Here is a 23,318-nt window from a genome sequence, read left to right as displayed (position 1 = left end):
GCATTACCAGAGTGAAATATATTTACGTATGAGTGCTAAATAAATGTAAATACTTCGGTCATTTCAGGTAAGGATAAAACATGGAAGTCTCCTCAAGCATCCTCACGGTGTATGAGGAAGAGTGCTTATAGTGAAACTATCATTTACCTCATCCCGACTTTATTTGCAAATGATGTGCAGGATATGACTGTCTGTAACGCCTTCTTACGCGAGCGACTTCCTGGTCAAAATCGACTACTCGAAGAGCTCGGGCCTTTCGTGCCTGCCTGTAAATCAACTACCAACCACGACGCGAGTTTGTCTGTGACGTCAATGATTTATAGATTGTGCTGACTTCGGAATTCTGAATTTTCCGTGTAAGCTGGTCACTGCGCATGCAGAAATTCAGAAACCCGCTAGTAGCGTTTCTCCCAGTGGGTTTTAATTTGTCAGTGACGTGAAGGACGGGTAGAGGCTCGGGACAGCGTAAAATAATGTTGTAGACAAAATTTGCATCACCTGAGGATATGCCTAATTTTTTGGTTTTAATAAAGAAAACTTTTTACAGCAAGAGCGGTGTTCTTTGTCTTCGTTTAAAAATGTGGACATTTCGCTGCGATTGCCCACAATTCAAAAAAAGGGCTTTTCTGCAGGCCAAGAGCCTTGCATTCTCCCCCCAGCCTCTGCCTTTTTTTCTATCCAGTCAGTATTCTGCTTTTGTTCATCGTGAAAGCCCTTAAAAGTATTGATCAGCGTAACAGATGTCCCTATTCGCTTCAGTGCTCTTGAAGTCCTTCCTTACTTCTTTGAACCATTTTCAGATATATTAAAAAATCTGCTTGGTTATTCAGGTTGCTTATACCCTGTATAGATGTCTATAGAACTTACTAATTCCATGAAAGGTTCACTATCCCCATATAACTCTTCCCTTCCTCGAAATCTATACAGTCCTATTATCCTAGGACCCATTACCTTGCGATGGATCTTCCACTCATACTTCTTGGGTCCTCTCAGTTCAGCCTTTCCTCTCATTCTGAGGCATTCACTTGCGTACAGATGTTCCGTTTTGATCACTGTGTTATAGTGCTCGAGTTTAGTTTTCCCTGAGATTGCTTTTCTCTTATACAAGACACACGTCTTACGGAAATCATCAACCATCTTCTCTCGCATGCTGTCGTTGACTCCTTACTTGCTCGTTTTCATCTGCACTATCTCACCAAAAGTATTTGAAACCGTGCACTTTTCCTGTTTTACCATTCTCTGTTGTTAGGTAATGAGGTGCTGTTCGGATGTTGGTTGCGTGCTTAGTTTCCTCAAAAGAAATTTTTAGGACAGCTTTTTATGCTTGTTCGCTCACCATGTTTACCTCTCACACAGATGTTTTCGCGTTTCTTAACAGAATCACCAGGTCATAAATGAAGGCAAGGCTCTCTGATCCTACAATGTGAACTTTGTTCAGTAGCTCTTTTGTGTTCAATTCCTTTTCTATTCTCGGATAACGTTCTCTGATGCGCAATTGAAGAATACTGGGGACAGTCCAGTAACCTGTCGGACTCCGGTTTTAATTAAAAACTCATTGAAGAACTCTCCCGTGAATTTACTTGTGAATGTGTCAATATTAGAGTTTGCTTGATGATTTCCATTCTTTTATATCCACTCCAAATTCTATTAAGATGTAAACAATACTTTCCGGTCGACCGAAGACCATTGCCAGGTTGTTAGAGACGTAATTTTCCAATGTCGCTTTCAGGCTGCAAATCTACTCGACAAATGACTCTCTTATCTGTGTCCATCTTGATGTTGGCCAAGTTGTTTATCTTCGTGCTCGACCAGTCTATCGTGCAGTGCTTTGGAAAGGGCCTTATACGAGTGAGATACTATAGAAATGCCACGATGATTTTTGGCATCAGTTCTGTCACCCTTTTTCTATGAAAGTTGACTCCACTCTGCTTTTCATTCACCAGGTATTACTCCAGTTTCCCAGATCTGTTCCTTCTCTTGACTTAAGGCTTTAATGGTGATTTGTTCTCTCCCTTGAAACATTTCCTTTGTGATTCGGAATTTCCCAGAGGCTTTGCTATTCTGCAGTTCCGCGATAATCTTTCGAAGTTAGTCAGAAGTAGAAGGAGCCGAATTTTTGTTTCTTTATTCTAGAATGACTGTTGGTCATTTTTGCAGGGCTCTGCAGACCGAAGGAGTGTCACGAACTACTTGTCTAGGATCTCACAGTTTTCTTTATTATCTACTGCCATATTTCGATCGTTTCTGTTGAAGCTCAAACTAGGTAGTTAATAGCCATTTACATGGTGTGTGAAGGTCCTGTAAAAGTACCTGCTATTTTCTTTTGAATTCTGACTGAATGCTTTCGATTTCTTTCATGATTTTGGGATTTTTGGCTTCACGGAGGCTTTTTGGAGTGTGTTTTCGCACTTCTTTGTACTCTAAGATTTTGCTTTGTCACAGTACCGTGTTTTATAGGCCGTCACTCTTTGGTCGACAGCTTTAACACGTCTTCAATCCACCGTGAGTGTTTACGCCTCCTTTCTAAGATTGCAGTATCTGCCATATTCTTTTCGGATATCCTGCAAGGTTTGAGTTTTTCTTTGCTGTAACAACTCTTGAAAATTAGCTGTGTTTCGCTTTAGCTCGTGGTTGATCATTATAACTTTATTCTGAGGCAGATTTTTTTCTTATTTAATGGAAGAAGTTCAACTTTTACGTGGATTCAGAAAGATCTTCTCGAGGAAGTTTTTCTTTTTCCTGAGACATAAATTGAAGGTCAAAGGTGTCTCACGAGTCAGCAACTTTTCTGTCATTTTTGTTCAATTGTGGGCGGCGTTGTTGCCAGCAATATTCTAAAGTCGCCGTTCAATCCCAACTTGTCCACTGAAACCGCACATTAGAATTTTGACAATTGGGGTACTTTTTATTTCGTTCTCCATATGGTACCAGAACGCGTTTACCTTTTCAGGGTTTCTTCTGCTGTCTTCACTTATGGGTGCATGGGCTTTGCATAAGTTCTACCTTTTGTTTGCATGTTTGAATATTAGAGAAGAGAAACTATCAGAATGGGAGGTGAAGTCTGTTATGGACTCAATTATTTGTTTGTGAACACAGAACACTGTGCCGAAAGCTGTAGATTTGCTCCGATCATATGCCCATATTTACCCAAATACCTCTAAGTAAAGGTGTTAGAATCTCTGAATCTTGTCTTCCGTAACGCAAGTAACAGAATGTTCTGTTCTTCCATCTCTCCTGGAGGTCGTTACAATTTCCCAGATTTAAATAGAGTTTGTGTGTTGACTGTTGCAAAGTGACGCTTTTTTGCTCGTAAATTAGACCTGGTCACATTAACTAGTGCAGGGGTTCCCAAAAAAAATTTCTCGAGGACCCCCTCATCGAGCATGATTGGAACCTTGTCAAATCACAGTTTCAAGTGCCCAAAAAATCCAAATGAAGAATCTTTTTATACGTTTTCTATTTTTGGTACTTAGAAAAAACATTGACATATTCATTATTTAAAAAATATTGAGCGGCCAAAACGAAAAATCTGTTATCATACGAAAAATATTTAAGATTTTTTTAAAATTCTAATAACATCTTACGGACCCCTCTAGCATAGCTCACGGACCCCTGGGGGTCCGCGGACCACCTGTTGGAAACCACTGGACTAGTGTATTAACTTTTTTTTCCCTGGTGCAGCTGCCCAGAATCCGAAGGCCTGTGTACGTCACAGAAAGGGATGGTCGGTTAGTTCTTTGTAAAAGTGTTTCCATCACGCTTACTGTTACTTCGCAGTACGTTTGAGAATACAAGTACCTCCCTGCGATGTTAGAACTACGGTTGTTAGCCGTAAAGCCATTTCTAACTCCCTGTTTGCTGTTAGCAATGTTCCTCTTCCGCCATCGAGGCCGTTCAGTGATGCCTTTTCTTGCTCAATTGATACGCAGCTCTTATTTGGCCAAGCCTTAGCTACATGTTTCGTCGGCCGCGGTGGTCTAGCGGTTCTAGGCGCTCAGTCCGAAACCGCGTGACTGCTGCGGTCGCAGGTTCGAATCCTGCCTCGGGCATGGATGTGTGTGATGTCCTTAGGTTAGTTAGGTTTAAGTAGTTCTAAGTTCTAGGGGACTGATGACCACAGATGTTAAGTCCCATAGTGCTCAGAGCCATTTGAACCATTTTGAGCTACACGTTTCCTGTATATTCAGAGAAGCATTCCCCATCAGACACTGGGACGCGCCGCATCGGAGTTGAGGGCCCCCATCCCAGTATCTCGCTTAAGGTTAAAGTCCAGCCCTTAGTTCAGAGCTAAACCCCGACGTAAGCCAACTGGACGCGGATAGTTATAAAAGAGAGGGAAAGAATATAAAACTCAGCACTTTTGAAGAACGGCATGGAAGTACTACTGAACACATTTGCCACACCTGAGTTCGACCACCAAGGCAGAAAAAGTCCCTAAAACTATAATAATGATTTATTTTCTGAACGGGTTCACTTAGTAGAATATTATCGGCTTACATAAAGAAACTGTACAGGGCAGTAAGATTAATGATTTTCAAAACAGGTGGTCACCCAAATCTAAGTGGTGAAATTATCAGCTATAACTTGGCAAAAGCTACAGATTATTTGTCTTCAATAAAAGACAGACAATTCTTATGAGAAAGTTAAGCAAGGAATGATAAACGACTCGACTGTAAGACAAAGTGTGCTTGCTGAACCCATATAACAGCATCTTTACAGCACACTAAGGAAATGAATTTGAAATCTCACCAAACCGAGAGCACATCTCTTGATTGACCCGAAGCAACAATTCTATCCGGAAAAAAGACGCCAAATGGAAGACAAAAAATTGTTGATAACTGGCAGAATTTTAGAGAAGGTGATAATTTACCGCATCATGCTTTCTTCGGTGCACTTCCATTTATGTCATGAATTGAATGTAGATGTAAGGAAACGGTTCCTGTTTTGACACCGTACCCATCACGGCGTTTCTGCCAGCAGAAACTTTCAGTCATGGCTAACCAGAGTATTACTGGTCTGCAATCACTTCCACCATTCATCCCTTAATGTAAGAGACAAAGTTATCATCTCTTGAGGGACAAGTCAAACGTCACGAGGGGGCGGAGAGACACAGACGTAACACTTCAGGCAATGGTTGTTGGTCTTTGACACAGTGTGCCGGAACGGTCAGTTAACCGCCAAGTTAATCGCAAGCGCGAGCACACGACGCAAAACAGACATACGCAGTCGTTTACCCTCGGCGCTGTGTGTCAGTCGATAGTTCGCAGGCGAAGTAAAAAACTGGAATAGCAGTCTCTAGCAACCGTTACGGTACAGTGAATTTTTTTCGTATTGGTTGCATGGGTTCTGGCTCACTTATCGTCTGAATTGTTGCTATCATATTTACTTGTGGTTGTTTCTGCTAATGTAGTTTTATGTACGCACACAGTAATTCTGAGTATTGTTCTGTTCTGGATTTTTCTTTTATTCACATCAGGTGTTACAGAGTCCCCAAGTACGAGAGGTTTCAGTTTATTACAAACTTGCTGGCTCATCCTTTTTAGCCCGGTGGCCAGCCAGTCACGATTTATGTTGTATTATTACGCATATTTCACTGCATATTTCCTCTTTCAATTGACTTTTTTAGAATTGATTACTGAATTGACTTTCGTGTATCTGTATATGTGAGACTGTGATCTTGAGTTTTAATGAACGGGTTCGGTTTAACTCATGCTCAAACTTTTATGGAATTCTTTTAACTTTCTTTTTTGTAAGGGTGATGGAGACCCTGATATTGAGAACCGAACAATAATCAGCAGCGTTATCGTCACTGTCTAGAATTTTCTGACGAATTCCACGTCCGTAGGGTTCTCCCGATAATTCTGTCCAGCATTTTCCTTCTTCGTGGCTAGATTTGTGTGATCGTCTCAGATCTATTCACACGCATATTCACAGATACTCGAATGTTGTTGACTATTATAACTGAATTCAATGGGTGAGACCCGATCATGCTCTCACTATAGCAGGTACTTTTGCAAATTCCAAACGCCATTTGTGCACGTTTCTCCTCAGCTGCTAAAGTTTTCACTAAGTACAGTCCTATTTAAGCTCTCCCGCATTTCGTAACAATTTTCTAAGTTACCACGCTGTATGGGACCGAAACACCTAAAAACAGCCTCACAGTGGTCCATTTATCACACTTCCTTGAAACAACGTTCTGCCGACTATGATTTCAATGCATTAGCTATTACGCAACCTCGGTAGACAAAATTTTCTATTTCGACAAGATTAAGTAGTTCTACGCATCAGTTAACTGTAGTCTGACATAGGGACTGATGACCTGAGCAGTTTGGTCCCATAAGATCTTACCACAAATTTCAAGAAAATTTCTTTGTAGTCTGACGGCATCACATTTTCGTGATGTGCTGTTATGCAAGATTTCAATTCGCCTCAATTGATTAAGGAAAGCAATATATCTAGAGATCGATACTGCTGAAGTTTGACCTTTGCTAATTGGTCTCCGTACACACAGGAGCTGGCCCACATGCAGGAGCAAACCCATGGCATCAGAAGTCATGTCTCTCTTATCTGTTACATGGCAAGCTGTGCCTCTCTCATATGTCATACGAGACACCGTGTCCCTCCTCTCCCCATCCTCTTCTCTTCAGCCAATCAAAACACAAGATGGCAAAAAGCCGAGTAGTTGTGGTCTGTAGCCCAGACTCCCGCTGTCTACCAACTGTTCAGATCAAATCCCTGTACTTTACGATTCACTAAAATGAAACAGCCAATGACAGTGGAGCCCCAAAGGACAGCAATCTAGAACGTGCTCAAAACTATACAAACATTCAGAATTTTTTCACCAAGCTCAAAAGTATCTGAATGATTTGACTCAACTATCAAAACTAGGGCCAGATTAAAGGAAATATTTCTCGCTATGTTTTCATTCCACATTACGAAAAATCGCAAGTCACATCTGTTAATTTCATCAGAATCTGTAAGACAATCATTGTGGTAATTTACGAATTACAAATATGAAGGTGTTGCTTCAGATACCATCCCACAAAAGTTCAAAATGGAAGAAAAAATCATCTGCTGCTTCACACACCTGTTGCCTGTCACAAACAGAAGGCAGCGTTCATACTTCGAATTTCATCAGTTTTGATTCCATTATCGCAGTGCTCAATGATTGCGAAATAATTATAATGAGGAATGAACAATGCAAATAGTTGAATATCATTCTTTATTTTATTGCAGATCTAGCTACATTTCACCTATAGCATAGTCATCATCAGTATTTAGTGTGAGAGTTTTTGGAATGTGTGCCCCATTAAAACTGATATGCTGGATTATGACTCCAAGCCTGACCCTAAAATCCTTATTTTTTAAATTATATCACAAGCTCAACCATGCAGGATTTTTACATCTCTTATATATAACAATTTTATGGTCATATAAGAATTTTAGGTTTAGACTTGCCGTCAACATGCAGCGCACCAATTTTGATGAGACATGCATTTCAGTAAATGTCGTGCCAAGCACTGATGGTGGCTATACCACAGCTGAAATCTAGCTTGATTGTCAGTCATATTCAAACTGATACAAGACTGTTTGTTATGTTCCTACTTGATTATAACATTCGATCTGCATAGCACATTTGGTGTTAGGCTCAGTGGGGCCTCAAACAAATTATTTCACACTTACAGATTGTTGTATGATGCTTGTAAGAGCCAAAATGTTAAAACATGTCCACAAAGACATGTCAGCAGCAAACCAATGGCGATGTTCACATCAAGTATCACATTGTTATTTTACACACACGCAAACACACAGAGGAGCATGTGTGCATGTGCAAATACACACACTCATCAAACTGCTGACTGAAACATGATTGTGAACCTTATTCTTTTTTCATGCCTAAATATTTACAGAAGACAAGTTTGGCCTAAAAGATCGCTACTAGCCTGACCAGGCAAAATATACACGTTAGGGAAAATACGACCCTAAGCAGGCACATAATGTATGCTACAAGAATGTTATTATTTAGGTCTACTCTTGGTGAGAAATAACAGTGCATCCTCAAATTACATATTTCCAAGTTATTTTGTTCTATAAGTGTTACAATGACGTCTAAATAGGTGGAGGATGTTGAAATTTCAATCTGATTGTGAGGCATAGAACCGCACATATTAAAATGAACATGTATAATATTTATTTTAACTTTGATGTACCTCCTGAAATATCTTTAAGTACCCATCGTGGTAGGCCTAACCTATGGTGGTTTGTGTACCCCATCTGTACACCACTGGTTCAGTTCATCTAACGAAACTACTACAGACTGGTTTCACTTGGAAGTATGAATTTATAGCTGAGTGAACTGAAACACTAAAGAATGGTTTCAGCTCAAACAACTAATACATAGTTCAACCCACAGAAAAACTCCAGGATTGTTTCAATTGAAAATAAAGAATAAATAATTCATTCAATATGCACAACTACATCAGACTGCGCTGACTCTTTCCATATGGGTCCTCCCACACACTTCTTCCACTAGAAAGAAATGAATGAAGAATAATCCAACCAATATACACTCATGCTAATAAATTAAGGATAATGCTGATACACTGTGGGCGGTTTGCGGGTTTAAATCACCTCGGGGTATGACCATGCGGTGCATTTGACCTGCGGTCGTCGCACGGTGGCGCTGGCAGCAGTCCACATACGCAGAGTTGTGTTGGTGCACGTCAGAGTATGGTGCAGCGAGTAAATGTGCAGACGTTTTCAGATGTGCTAATGGTGACGGTGTGTTGAAAATGGCTCAAAGAACACATATTGAAGACGTTTGAGGGGTAGAATACTAGGGCGTCTGGAGTCTGGTCAGACACAGCAGCCAGCCGCTGTGGCCGAGCGGTTCTAGGCGCTTCAGTCTGAAACTGCGAGACCACTACGGTCGCAGGTTCGAATCCAGCCTCGGGCATGGATGGCTGTGATGTCCTTAGTTAGGTTTAATTAGTTCAAAGTTCTAGGGGACTGATGACCTCAGATGTTAAGTCCCATAGTGCTCAGAGCCCAACACAGCTGGTCGTAGCACAGGCCCTCCGTGTGCCACAAAGTGTGGTCTCAAGGTTATGGCAACGATTCCAGCAGATCTGAAACGTGTCCAGGCGCTACAGTACGGGACGTCCACAGTGTACAACACCACAAGAAGACCGATTTCTCACCATTAGTGCCCGCAGATGGCCACGGAGTACTGCAGGTAGCCTTTCTCGGGACCTTACTGCAGCCACTGGAACAGTTGTCTGCATACACACAGTCTATAGACAATTGAACATTCATGGTTTATTCGCCCGGAGACCTGTGAGGTGCATTCCACTGACCCCTGGTCACAGGAGAGCCCATAAAGCCTGGTATCAAGAACACAGTACTCATTGGAAAAGGGTCGCAGGCTATGTTCACGGACGAGTCTAGATATAGTCTGAACAGTGATTCTCGCCTGGTTTTCATCTGGCATGAACCAGGAACCAGATACCAAACCCTTAATGTCCTTGAAAGGACCTGTATGAAGTTCGTGGTTTGATGGTATGGGGTGGGAATGTAGTTGGTGCACATACACCTCTGCATGTCTTTGACAGAGGAACGTAACAGGTCAGGTGTGTCGGGACGTCATTTTGCACCAGAATGTCCGCCAGGATGACAGGGTTGCAGTGGATCCCACCTTCCTCCTTATGGAGGATAACGGACGGCCCCACCGAACTGCCATCATGGAGGAGTACCTTGAAACAGAAGATATCAGGTGAATGGAGTGGCCTGCCTGTTCTCCAGACCCAAATCCCATCGAGCACGTCTTGATTGCTCTCAGTCGACGTATCGCTGCACGTCTTAAAACCCCTACAACACTTCAGGAGCTCCGCCAGGCACTGATGCAAGAATGGGAGGCTATATCCCAGCAGCTGCTCGACCATCTGATGCAGAGTATGCCAACCCGTTGTGCGGCCTGTCAACGTGTGCATGGTAATCATATCCCCTAGTGATGTCGGGGTACAAGAGCAGGAAACAGTGGCGTTTTGAAGCACATGTGTTTCGGGACGGTTTTCACAACTTATCACCAATACCGTGGACTTATAGATCTGCGTCGTGTGTGTTCCCTGTGTATCTATATTATTAGTGCCAGTTTTGTGTAGTGCCACGTTGTGTGGCACCACGTTCTGCAATTATCCTTAATTTATGAGCATGAGTGATTAAATACACAACTGGCTGCCGATACTGTCTTCATTCTGTTGCTACTATAAAGTGCTTGAAAGGAATGAGTGGTTAATTCAACCGATAGATAAAACTGTAACTGAATGAATAAACTGTTTTCCAATAGGTCATAGAATTGATTGTTGTCATTCGATTGTTCCCGTCATTATTTTTCACATCTGCCTCATCTACTGTACTGCCTCATCACTAAATTTCATCTCACACGTGTGCACGCAACATCAAATAAATGTGTACGTTGACTGTTATTGTCTGCTAACCACCATTCTCTACTAACCATTATTCTCTACTGGCGATCATCTCCCAATGACCACCATTCTCCACCTTTTACACTGAGTATCATCCCAACACCGTAATTTATTTGACCACTGTCTCCTCCACCCACTGGTACGAAGTGTAATGTTAATGGTGGTCAGATATTTCCACATCTGCCTCATCTACTGTACTGCGTCATCATTAAATTTCTTCTCACATTTGTGAGGCCACATCATTATCGTTTGTAAATTTCTTCTTTACCCATACTGCTTACTTTAGTGAGGCAATACCATTATAACATATTACAGAGGGAATGAAAGCAATGCCCGGTAGCTGACACCATATTTAGCTGACATCCATCAGTTGTTGACATTTTCTTGTAGACTTTCACCATGGATGTATACTGAAAAGGTTTCCAGAAAGCTATGTAAAACTATGTTATGCAGAATAGCTTAATTCATCACATCAAAAATTTAATATATTTACGAGGATTTTAGAGTGATGTCCACAAGTGGTTCGGTAATTCACGTTCCCTGTAACTAACGGACATTATATTCTGATGGTGAGTAAAAAGAAGTTGTATTAATGAGCCGGCCGGTGTGGCCGAGCGGTTCTAGGTGCTTCAGTCTGGAACCGCGCGACCGCTACGGCCGCAGGTGCGAATCCTGCCTCGAGCATGGATGTGTGTGATGTCCTTTCGTGAGTTCTAAGTTCTAGGGGACTGATGACCTGAGATGTTAAGTCCCATAGTGATCAGAGCCATTTTTTTGTATTAATGGAAGACGAAACGAGTGGTGAACCTATTATAGAATTTGTTAGTCTCTGATGAAAAATGTATGCCCTCGATACCGAGTACGGGCACATATTTCAATCGAAATGGGTACAAATCAGTTGTCCATTAACAGATTGAACATTAATGATCGAAGGCAATGCATATTATTTGCGTAAGTTCAGAAATCTGTGCAGCATATAATTCAATCGAAACAGAACGTTGTTCCTAATTCTAGCCAACACCAACTAGCTTTGGCTGCACGACACAATAAATAAGGCAAATATCTTCGCTTACATTGTTCTTATTTGGCTTAACGAGGCTGAATGGAAATTCTGTTCCAGATCTCCTTTCCATAGAAAAATTTGAGGAGGTACCAGGAATCTAATTCGGGTCCTACTGCACTGAAGGCATTGACGCCAAACATTTTGATGATCGATGTCATAGTGCATGCCTGAAAAGGTAACAACCGTGACGATGATGATGAATAACCCCCCTTTTCTCTCTCTCCCCCCCCCCCCCCCCTCCTCTCACTCCTTCCCTCTCTCTCTCCTTCTCTCTTGTGCTTGCTACAGTGAGGCAACAACGTTATATTATATGACACGGGGAACGAAAAGGTATACAGCTTTCCCCAGTATCTGAGATTATCTCGCTGATCTATAAACTTCTGTAAATTTTCAGGCAGCAACATTACAGCATATTACGAAGGTAATGAAAGAAATAAAGTTTTCCCCAGTACCAGTAGCTGACATCATCTCTCTGCTTTATATACCATATATAACTTTCAGGGGACAACAGTATAACGCATTATAGAGAGATTGAAAGGAACGCTATCCTCTACCTGACATCATATCTCTGATTTATACACGACAGTAAACGTCCAGGCAAAAACATAATATATTACAGAAGAATAAAAGAAATACATTATCCTCCAGTAACTACCAAGTCTCTTTGATTTATACACCTCTGCAAAATCTCTCTCTCTCTCTCTCTCTCTCTCTCTCTCTCTGCATTTCTTATTTTAATGAGGCAGCAACATTATGATATATTACAGATGACATGAACGGAATACAGTTTTCACTTTAAGTTTCCACTGTGTAACAGAAGAAGATGACAACGATTTGAACACCAATATGAAATAAATATCTTACCATGGGGTCACTAAAATGTCTGACTGGCTTTGATGTCAGATGAGTTCATGATCTGGAAATAATATTGTTAATTTTGTTAATATGTGTTTTGCAACCAGTTTTTATTTGTTTAGAAGATTTAAATATGTGGTACTGAGATCGAATTATGGTCGTCTAACCTATAATTTACTTCATTAGTGCCAATTAAGTGAGCTGCACGCACTTTAATAAGATGTGTAGACAGTTTATATGTGGAAATATTACTTTTGAAGGTCCTTTCTGTTTCCAAAGTTTGGTTCTGACTCTTGTTGTTAACAAGTGCAGTATGTGTGGAACTACTCAAACGTGGATGGTGAGTGAAAAAAATACATTTACCTGATGTGCCACAGAGACAAATTGTTTCGTTCGGCTGCAAGAACCAGCTAACGAAAAAACAGTCGAATGATCGAGTGACTGTTAAAATCTGTCAGTTGCACCATTTGTTTGTTGTTGTGGTCTTCAGCCCTGAGACTGGTTTGATGCAGCACTCCATGCTACTCTATCCTGTGCAAGCTTCTTCATCTCCCAGTACTTACTGCAAACTACATCCTTCTGAATCTGAATCTGCTTAGTTTATTCATCTCTTGGTCTCCCTCTACGATTTTTACCCTCTACGCTGCCCTCCAATACTAAGTTGGTGATACCTTCAGCCTCAGAGTATGCCCTACCAGCCGATCCCTTCTTCCAGTCAAATTGCGCCGTAAGTTTCTCTTCTCTCCAATTCTGTTCAATACCTCCCCATTTGTTATGTGATCTACCCATCTAATCTCCGGCATTCTTCTGTAGCACCACATTTCGAAAGTTTCTATTTTGTTCTTGTCTAGACTATTTATCATCCATGTTTCACTTCCATACATGGCTACACTCCATACAAATACTTTCAGAAACGACTTCCTGACATTTAAATCTATACTCGATATTAACAAATTTCTCTTCTTCAGAAATGCTTTCCTTGCCATTGCCAGTCTACATTTTATATCCTCTCCACTTCGACCATCATCATTTATTTTTCTCCCCAAATAGTGAAGCTTATTTACTACTTTACGTGTCTCATTTCCTAATCTAATTCCCTCAGCATCACCCGACTTAATTCGACTACATTCCATTACCCTCGTTTTGCTTTTGTTGATGTTCATCTTATATCCTTCTTTCAAGACACTGTCCATTCCGTTCAACTTCTCTTCCAAGTCCTTTGCTATCTCTGACAGAATTACAGTGTCATCGGCTAACCTCAAAGTTTTTATTTCTTCTCCCTGGATTTTAATACCTACTCCGAATTTTTCTTTTGTTTCCTTTACTGCTTGCTCAATATACAGATTGAATAACATCGTGGACAGGCTACAACCCTGTCTCAATCCCTTCCCAACCACTGCTTCGTTTTCATGCCCCTCGACTTTTATAACTGCCATCTGGTTTCTGTACGAATTGTAAATAGTCTTTCGCTCCCTGTATTTTACCCCTGCCACCTTTAGAATTTGAAAGAGAGTATTCCAGTCAACATTGTCAAAAGCTTTCTCTAAGTCTACAAATGCTAGAAACGTACGTTTGCTTTTCCGTGATCTTTCTTCTAAGATAAGTCGTAAGGTCAGTATTGCTTCACGTGTTCCAACATTTCTACGGAATCCAAACTGATCTTCCCCGAGGTCGGCTTCTACCACTTTTTCCACTCGTTTGTAAGGAATTCGCGTTAGTATTTTGCACCCGTGACTTAGTAAACTGATAGTTCGGTAATTTTCACATCTGTCAACACCTGCTTTCTTTGCGATTGGAATTATTATGTTCTTCTTGAAATCTGAGGGTATTTTGCCTGCCTCATACATCTTGTTCACCAGATGGTAGAGTTTTGTCAGGACTGGCTCTCCCAAGGCTGTCAGTAGTTCTAATGGAATGTTGTCTACTCCCGGGGCCTTGTTTCGACTCAGGTCTTTCAGTGCTCTGTCAAACTCTTCTCGCAGTGTCATATCTCCCATTTCATCTTCACCTACATCCTCTTCCATTTCCATAATATTGTCCTCAAGTACATCGCTCTTGTATAGACCCTCTATATACTCCTTCCAGCCAGTATCTGTCTTACCCCTAGTGAGATTAGCCTCTAAATCCTTACATTTGTCCTCTAGCCATCCCATTAGTAGTGGAAATATCTGATCACCAGTTTCCCCTGCATATTGCTGGGTTGAGAATGATGGTCAGTGGAAAATGACAGACAAGGTACGTAATTTTTTGATGTTGTTTGCACACAAGTGAAATGAAATTTAATGGCGATCGTCAGTGAAGAATGATGGTTAATAAAGAACGATGCTCATTGGAGATTCATTGTGGAGAATCATGGTCAGCAGAAAATTTAAGTGTGATACAATACAGTTTTGTGATCCATTAGCTGACATCCTCCAGTATCTGATATCCACCAGAATCTGACATCATCTCTTTGGTTTATACCTCTATGCAAAAAGCAGACTAGCATTTGCAAACAGGCAATTCCTGGCCAAAAGGATTCTATTAGTATCAAACATAGGCCTTAATTTCAGGAACGAATTTCTGAGAAAGAACGGTGGTATGACAATGAATCATGGACAGTGGCACAGCCATAACAAAGCAGAATCGAAGCGTTCGAGATGTGGTGCTACAGAAAAATCTTGAAAATTGGCTGGTCTGATAACGTGAGGGATGAGGAAGCTCCTCACAGAATCGGTGAAGAAAGGAACATGTGGAAAATACTGACAAGAAGGAGGGACCGGATGATAGGACTTGTGTTAAGACATCAAGGACTTACTTCTATGGTACTAAATGGAACTGTGGAGGGTAGAAACTGTAGAGTGCAATGTGTCACCTTTATTCCCCTGTATGGGTTTTGTTATTTTAAATTTGTTCATGAAAGTAAAATGCTCTCGAAGGAAGGGTACTTTGCATTGCCAATAAGAAAAGAAAAGATGTAATCATAAAACTGGCTAGAAAGTATTAGCTTTGGTAGGCTTTTCTTATGGCGTAAAATTATTTTTACTCATATGAGTTTACTTTCATTCTCGTGCAAGAATTTGCTTCAGGCCAAGCAGTCGTCGCCGGAAAGCAGCGAGTTTGGTGATGAGAAACCGTGTTGTCGCTAATCAATAATGCAAAGAGATAGTCTTGCAGAGTAACAATAATCACAAACGGATTTCGTTTAGAACATCGGCTGCAGGTGCGACTTGGATATGTTGAAATGAGAAAACGATAACAGGCTTATGGCACGTGATCATCGCTCACCGATATGACTACTTCCAACTAATTTAGAGCCAAAAAATTATAGAAAACGTACTTCAATTCTACAGAAATGCAGGGTTTTGCACTATGCTGCCGAAATAAAGAGGAAATAATCCAAACAGCATTATTATTTAACACAGAATGCAAGTTACAGGAATGGTACAATGTTAATTTCTGGGACGTAATCTTATCTCTAATGCCGAAATGTCATGTTCGGTAGGGGTATCTGCTTTAAATGATATGTGTTGTGATAAGAAGACAGAGATTGGAAAAAATCCAACAGATAATTGAGAATGTATCTTGCAGGTAATACTCTGTGGTCATATAGTGACGTCTCAAAAAAAAAAAAAAAAAAAAAAAAAACGGTTTCATCTTTCTGTCTCTCTCTTTAACACTTAAATTAATGAGGCAACAATATTACAATATATTACAGGATGAATATGAATGGAAGAAATAGAGTTTTCCCCATTAGTTTCCCTTGTGTAACAGTAGTAGAAGATGATAATTTCCCAGCTGCAAACTGAAGTTGATATCCTAAATGCTTTATTGTCTTTAATATCGGATGAGGTACAGATGTAGGAATAAAACTTGTTGCCTTGCTAATTCTCGAACTTCAGGTTGGAAATTAGATCAGTCGAAGTGATAATGCGTGTTGTTTTTGCTCGAACTAGAAACTATGGCCATCCACTAACATATTTCCGCAGTGACTAGTGAGCTGTTGAAATTTAATATTTTATACACACAATTTAGATGTGGAAGTGCTTAATTTGTAGTACTATTCCGATTGCAAAGTACGTTTTGCGCTCGAAATCTTACAAGTAATACAATTTTGTTTTGTTACCAAATTCGAAATTTCGAGACGTGCAGTTATACTTGTGTGCAAACTGCGTGTACTCTGATAAATCAGTTTATTTCTTACAAATCATTTTATTTTCGAAACGTTGACTCTGCCTTCTTGCAGTATTGTCTTTGGTGATGTTTCATCTCTATCACCATCTTTGATCATTATGTATCAAGACAAAATAGACATTGTCCTTGTGGATTGCAGTTTGAATGATATAGCGCAGTAAAAACACCTTCTACCTTTTTTTCTTAAACGGTGTTTGAGTACGGCGTGTGTAGTTTTCTTACATTACACAGTATTTTTAGATGTTGGTGTTATTTAGTAGTTGATGATAGGAAATAGTTTTAAAGAGGCCTGGCAACTATAGCTCTGATAGGTAAGTATTGCTGCTCTCCTTGATAGTTCATTTGTGCTTAACTTCCACTACCTCTCTTTTAAATGTGAATAATAGCCAGTATTAGACTGTTAATAACTCTGATTATATTTTATAGTAATATAGTATCTTCTCCTGCCATAAACAGGTTATGGAACATCACTTGTAACATTGTAGAACTATTTACAGAAGTGACTAATGAGTCAGTCCATGACAATTTTTTATAGTGAAGATTAAAAAAAAAATCTGACAATATTTCTTTAGCCTGGCACAATTTTATGCCGTTCAGATGGAGGTCGCGTATTTTTTATGCGTGCGTGTGTACATGCGCGTCCATGTGTGTCGGTGTGTGTGTCGGTGTGTGTGTGTGTGTGTGTGTGTGTGTGTGTGTGTGTGTGTGTGTGTTCATGGTGCATGTGAGGGTGTTATGCTGATATGCTGATGATTTTAGATGTCGAAATACTGTAGAAGTAGTTTTTAACAAATGATTGAGGTTGCTCAGATACTTTTGAGCATGGTTCAAAAATTCAGATCGTTTGCATACTTTTAGAGCACAGCCACGATGGGTGACCGGGGAACGAAAACGTGATTGGTTGTTTTATTTTAGTGGAGTGTAAAGAACTGGAGTGTGGTTGGAGGAGAGAAGTGGTGGAGGCGAAGGATGAGGAGAGGGGAAGAGAAGGATTACAAACCATTACTGGGCTAGTTCCATTTTCTTGAAATTTAAAATTTGTTTTAACTGCTCACGAGCACGAATGTATTAGTTCTGCCCTCTAGGATTTTTGTTGGGGGCGGGGAGGGAAGGGGAGAAGAGGGGAGGGGAGGGGAGGGGAGGGGAGGGGTGAGTAGGGGAGGAGATGGGATGGGATGTGATGTGGCGTGGCATATCATGTGATAGATAAGGGAGGTGTGGCTTGCCTCATGCTAGATATAAGGGGTGTGGCTTGTGACATCGTTGTTTGTGCCTGCTTGTAGGCGAGTCCCTTGTCCCTGCATATAGGCTACCTGACGGTCATAGGTCAAACTGCACTAGAGTTGCTCTAGATGTACTACTAATAGACACATGAAAAATCTACATCTAGATGTCAGTGACTTGGCGCCTGCGTCACCTTGCTTGAGGACTCCACAAGGCGTAGCCAAGAAATCACATAATAAGATGGGGTCACCACTAATATAGTAACGTTTCAGGGATTCCTGTTAGCATTGTCCGTCAAACACTCTGTGTTAGGTGGCAATTCAACTCCCAAGTTTCCAGTGGAACAGTCGGGCTTGTGTCCTGGCACTTACTAGTTTAGCATTGTTGCTCAGTTCGCCTATCGAGTTCAGCGATGGCTGAACCTTTGGAAAGTCTTGTGGCCAGTTTTTTAAAGGCCGCGTCACTACTGCTGGGGTGACCGAGCCGCCACGGCTATTACGGCAGGCCGAGTTTGTGAATTCGAGAAACGGCTCCTGGTGCAGAACACCGCTAAGACAATTACTCCCTGCCACTATTACATAGCTATACCCCAGAGTCCGGTAACAGAGTAGCAGAACGAAGGTCCTACAACGCTCCAACAAATTAGTAACAAGGTCACACAAATGGGCAGCGGCCTTGCCGCAGTGGATACACCGGTTCCCGTCAGATCACCGAAATTAAGCGCTGTCGGGTGTGGCCGGCACTTGGATGGGTGACCATCCGGGCCGCCATGCGCTGTTGCCGTTTTTCGGGGTGCACTTAGCCTCATGATCTCAACTGACAAGCTACTCGACCGAATAGTAGCGGCTCCGGTCACAGAAAACCATCGTAACGACCGGGAGAGCGGTGTGCTGACCACACGCCACTCCTATCCGCATCCTCAGCAGATGATGACACGGTGGTTGGACACAGAACACAACAGTGGGACCAAAAACTCGAAGGGTTGGACACCACGCGACCTGGCGTGTGGCAACTATCCCGACACTTCACCACAGAGAAAATGTACACCCTAACACTACAAGGGCCTGACGGACCTGCATACTCCACGGAAGAGAAAGCAGAACTAATGGCCCGCACACTCGCAGCGTCATTCACACCGAACCTGGTACCATCAGATCCAGTGTTCACACTTGCTACTGACCAAGAGGTTACATGCATTCTAGCCCAACCATCGCGCGACGACATTCGACATGCCAGTACAGCAGAAGTCTCCTGGGCTATAATGCATTTCGCTTCTAGGAAAGCCCCTGGACGTGATGGCATTCCAGACCGTGTCCTACAGGAGTTCACGGATAAAACCACTGGATACCTAACACACATAACAAATGTCAATACTAAAACACCATCACTTCCCCGCCTTTTGGAAGACGGCCAAGGTCCTGATGTTCACGAAGCCGGGGAGAGACCACAGCCTCCCACAAAATTACCGACCCATCTGCCTTCTGAGCTAGTTCAGCAAGATTGTGGAGAAGGTGATTCTCAAATGCATCACTAGGCACTGCGTAACAAATGAAATCCTGAGATCAGAGCAATTCGGCTTCAGGAATCACCACTCCACAACACACGACTCTTACTGGTCGCTGAACATATAACACATGCTTCAACACAAACAAAGCAACAGGGACGGTTTCCTGGACATCGAAAAGGCTTTTGACCGTCTATGGCACAACGGCCTCATTCGAAAACTCAGCGACGCGGGATTCCCCGACGGGCAGGTGCGTCTCATACACTCATACCTCACAGACAGGAGTTTCAACACTGACGTGTACGGAAAACAATCAACACGACACGGTATACACGCGGGAGTACCCCAGGGAAGCATCCTAGGGTCCCTACTGTTTAACTTCTACATAAACAATCTCCCAACCACACACAACACAACGATGGCAATCAACTCGGATGACACAGCCATCCTCCCGCAAGATTGGAAACCATCAAACATTACGTCACGCTTACAGACCGCACTCAGAATGGCTGAGCCTTGGTTGGAGAAATGGCGTGTTAGAGTAAACGTCGACAAGTGCGAAGCCGTTCTGTTCACTAGAAGGCCGAAGCAACTGCGCAAACACAGATACTGCAGACCAATAACTCTACATGCACGCCCAATACGTTTCCGCGAGAAAGTCAAATACCTCGGTGTCTGGCTGGACCGGAAATTACTCTGGGGGGACCACATACAACACATGACCAACCGAGCAAGCGCGGGACTCAAACAGCCCTACCCTATGCTCGACAGGCGTAGCATACTGAACAGAAGGGTGTCGAGGTTCATGTACATGACATTTATTCCACCCCTCATGACGTACGCAGCCCCTGTCTGGGGATACGCTGCGCCCACATGCTTCCGCCGTCCCCGATCATACAAAACAAAGTACTCAAAATCACAAGCGATGCTCCACGATACACACGCATCGCGGACCTTCACCGGGAATACCGACTTGAGACTCTCACTGAGGTAATCCAAAAACTCACCACAAGACTATACAGAAACTCCAGACATTCGCAGTACTCATTTATTCTGATTCTGGTTAACTACGACCACAACCATAGATGGAAACATAAAAGACCAAAAGACATACTTGTAAGGACCTAACATCTACCGCCAAGTACACGCAAACACAACGGTACAGGTGAGCCCAGGTTAATCAGACGCCATTACTGGACATCCAGTTGGAACACACTTGCCGAATAACTGGTACCACGCAGGGAAGCCGTACCGTACATCACATGTAGACAAGCTCCACACACACCCCATACAGTGAGATGATCTACGGCCGATCTCCCACTACTACATAACGATCTTGATTGTTCCAGGAAAGCAGCGGCTGCACCAAACTCGGATACATCGCCATCGCTTGCCACGGTAATGATGCATAATACCCATACTAACAAACCCCACCTTGCATGAACTATCGTAGCTACTAACACACTACTGCTCTTACTACCCATCCCACTGTCACAGAGGTTTTTTTCCCACAGCACGAGCCTTGGCACTTTTTTCCCTCTGCTCTTCAAATTGCTACCCTCATTCGCGTTTCGTCCACTATCACCTGATGGACCGTGTTAATGGCCGGCCGGTGTGGCTGAGTGGTTCTAGGCGCTTCAGTTTGGAACCACGCAAGACCGCTACGGTCGCAGGTTCGAATCCTGCCTCGGGCATGGCTGTGTGTGATGTCTTTAGGTTAGTTAGGTTTAAGTAGGTCTAAGTTCTAGGAGACTGATGACCTCAGATGTTAAGTCCCATAGTGCTCAGAGCCATTTGAACCATTTGAACCGTGTTAATGAGTAGTCTTACCCAGACGCACGGATAACATCACAGCCCAGCATCCTGTGGTACACCTATTAGATAACTAACATGTTGACGGAGGTGACAGTAGAACTTTTGGTTTGGTTACCACGTTGGTGCGAGCGTCGATGGGCCCCATCTCTTTTTAAAAAAGGTCGGATGGTCCCCATGGGCCACTTGTGGCCAGAAGACGGAGTGCTTTTGGTTCACACATGAGTTAAAAGGTTTAGTTACGTTTGTGACTAGTTGAATAGTAAAGTATGCAACGGGAAAAAGGCCCTCAATGGCTAAGTGAAAATAATCGTAGATAAACGTCACAGTATACAGCAATTCCAATTTACAGCAACAGTCTATTCACTACTAAGATTTCACTATACGTTCCCTGTCTAAGTCAGCCCTGGACGATGATGTATAACCAGGTGGACGACAGGTGCTCTTCTGTCTCCCGAGTAGGCTTTTGTCCGTTGTCGTCCGGTCATTGGCAGATTGTACACGGCCGGCAATTGGCAGTCGATATCTTCACCCACAGCGCCGCCCGTGGCTCTGGTGGAACTCGCGCAAGTGGCGGGTCTCTATGGCACTGGCAGCAGCTCGGATCTTTGCTCCTGTGGTGATTTTGCCCTTGCTGTGTCTTGTTCGGACGACACAGCAAAACCCACTGAAACCTCTGATGAATATTCACTGTGCAAAGTTTAAGGAAGAAAGTAACTTCCCCAAAATGTGTCAGTGACTAGTAGCATCGCTCGCTAAAACTTGGACCATATATAGAAAGAACTGCTACAGTATAGCCCAGGATGTAACTGAAAAAAATACGCAATGAGACGAACAGAAATGACACATTTAAAGTCATAATTACTTTGAAGTCGCCGCGGAGTATGCTGGTCCCTTGGACATTACAGAAGGCAGGACTTGGTTCCTAATAAAATGTTTGATCACTGTGGACTGCAACGCAAGCTCTGTAACGTGCTCACATGCTGGGCACATGGTTCGTAAGAAGTTCTCGTGGCAGATCGTTCCGTTCCTCCACAAGCGCGACTGACAGCTGCTAGAGATACGTTGGTGCCATTGGACGCGCTGCAATACGTCCCCCCAATGCACCGAATGTACCCCGGAAAAGACGCACGTGTGGAAGGAGTACAGTGTCACAATAACGTTGACCGACGTGTGTATCGTATTGGAAGATCTGGACATCAGTATGCCCATGTAACACTATACCTCCCCACGCCATAAACCGGATCATCACGTTGAACACCGCTCCTGGGTGCATTACGTACGCTCAGGTGGCGGGAGGTGGGAACACGCGTTGCAAACCATCCACTGCCGTCCGTGGCGATCACACACCCTATTAAGAACCATGTGCCGCCTTTTGTCTTAGGGACCATCATAAATCGCGGTGGATTCAGTGTAATTAGTGTCTTTGAATAAAAATGTCATTATTGTTCGTCTCACTGCATATTTCTTTCATTTACCTTCTGTACTATACTGTAACAGCTCTCTCTATGTGTGGTCCAAGGTTCATCAAGCTAGGTTACTTGGCAGCTGTAATCTCCCCCTCTCCTTCCCTCTTCCATCTATTGTCCACATTAAGGAATGCCCAGTCCACGTCTTTTATTAAGATTTGTGAGGAGCGAAGATTACAATAAACTTTCACGTTCACTTAGCTTGTCATGTTGAGATGGCACCAGTTCTTCTTGTATAGGGGTCTGATCCTGGAAGCTAAAAATCTAACATCAGGTCCTCACTGTTGGTTTGAAATGAATAAATTGAAGATTGCTGTTGCAGAATTTTTCCGTAAATATGTTTTCTCACATTTCAGTTTATCATACAGTATTTTTAATTTTCACATTAACAAAGCCGAAATTACATTGTTCGCATCTATTACACAAAAATACGTTCGACCACATAAGACGCGAGCTTACGACCCACACACTCAGCGGAAATAACAATATTCCAAAGGGTTTACAATTTTTCTTACAGAATGAGTTCCTTCTAGTTTTCGTTACATTATGAATTTCGATTGTTATTTCATAAATGAGTCCAGAAATAAACATAGTAAACACTACAGGATTTCGTAACCGATAAAAGAAATTTTAGGTGCCCAAATAATTCGTAATTTTAAACGTTTCTAAAAAAAATTATTTTAACTGTACATTCAGAACTAGTACTTCTCGCGTATAGCATCGACACTAAAACG

General features: G+C 42.3%; 1 pseudogene; it reads left to right on the top strand.

The window, feature by feature from the left end:
* Positions 1-18,464: 18,464 nt before the first annotated feature.
* Positions 18,465-18,582, top strand: LOC126274552 (5S ribosomal RNA; annotated as a pseudogene).
* Positions 18,583-23,318: the final 4,736 nt, after the last annotated feature.

Source organism: Schistocerca gregaria, chromosome 5 (genome assembly GCF_023897955.1).
Source record: "Schistocerca gregaria isolate iqSchGreg1 chromosome 5, iqSchGreg1.2, whole genome shotgun sequence".
Taxonomy (NCBI): Eukaryota; Metazoa; Arthropoda; class Insecta; order Orthoptera; family Acrididae; genus Schistocerca; species Schistocerca gregaria.
The sequence above is the reverse complement of the archived record's forward strand: the minus strand, read 5'-3'. Positions and strand labels throughout refer to the sequence as shown.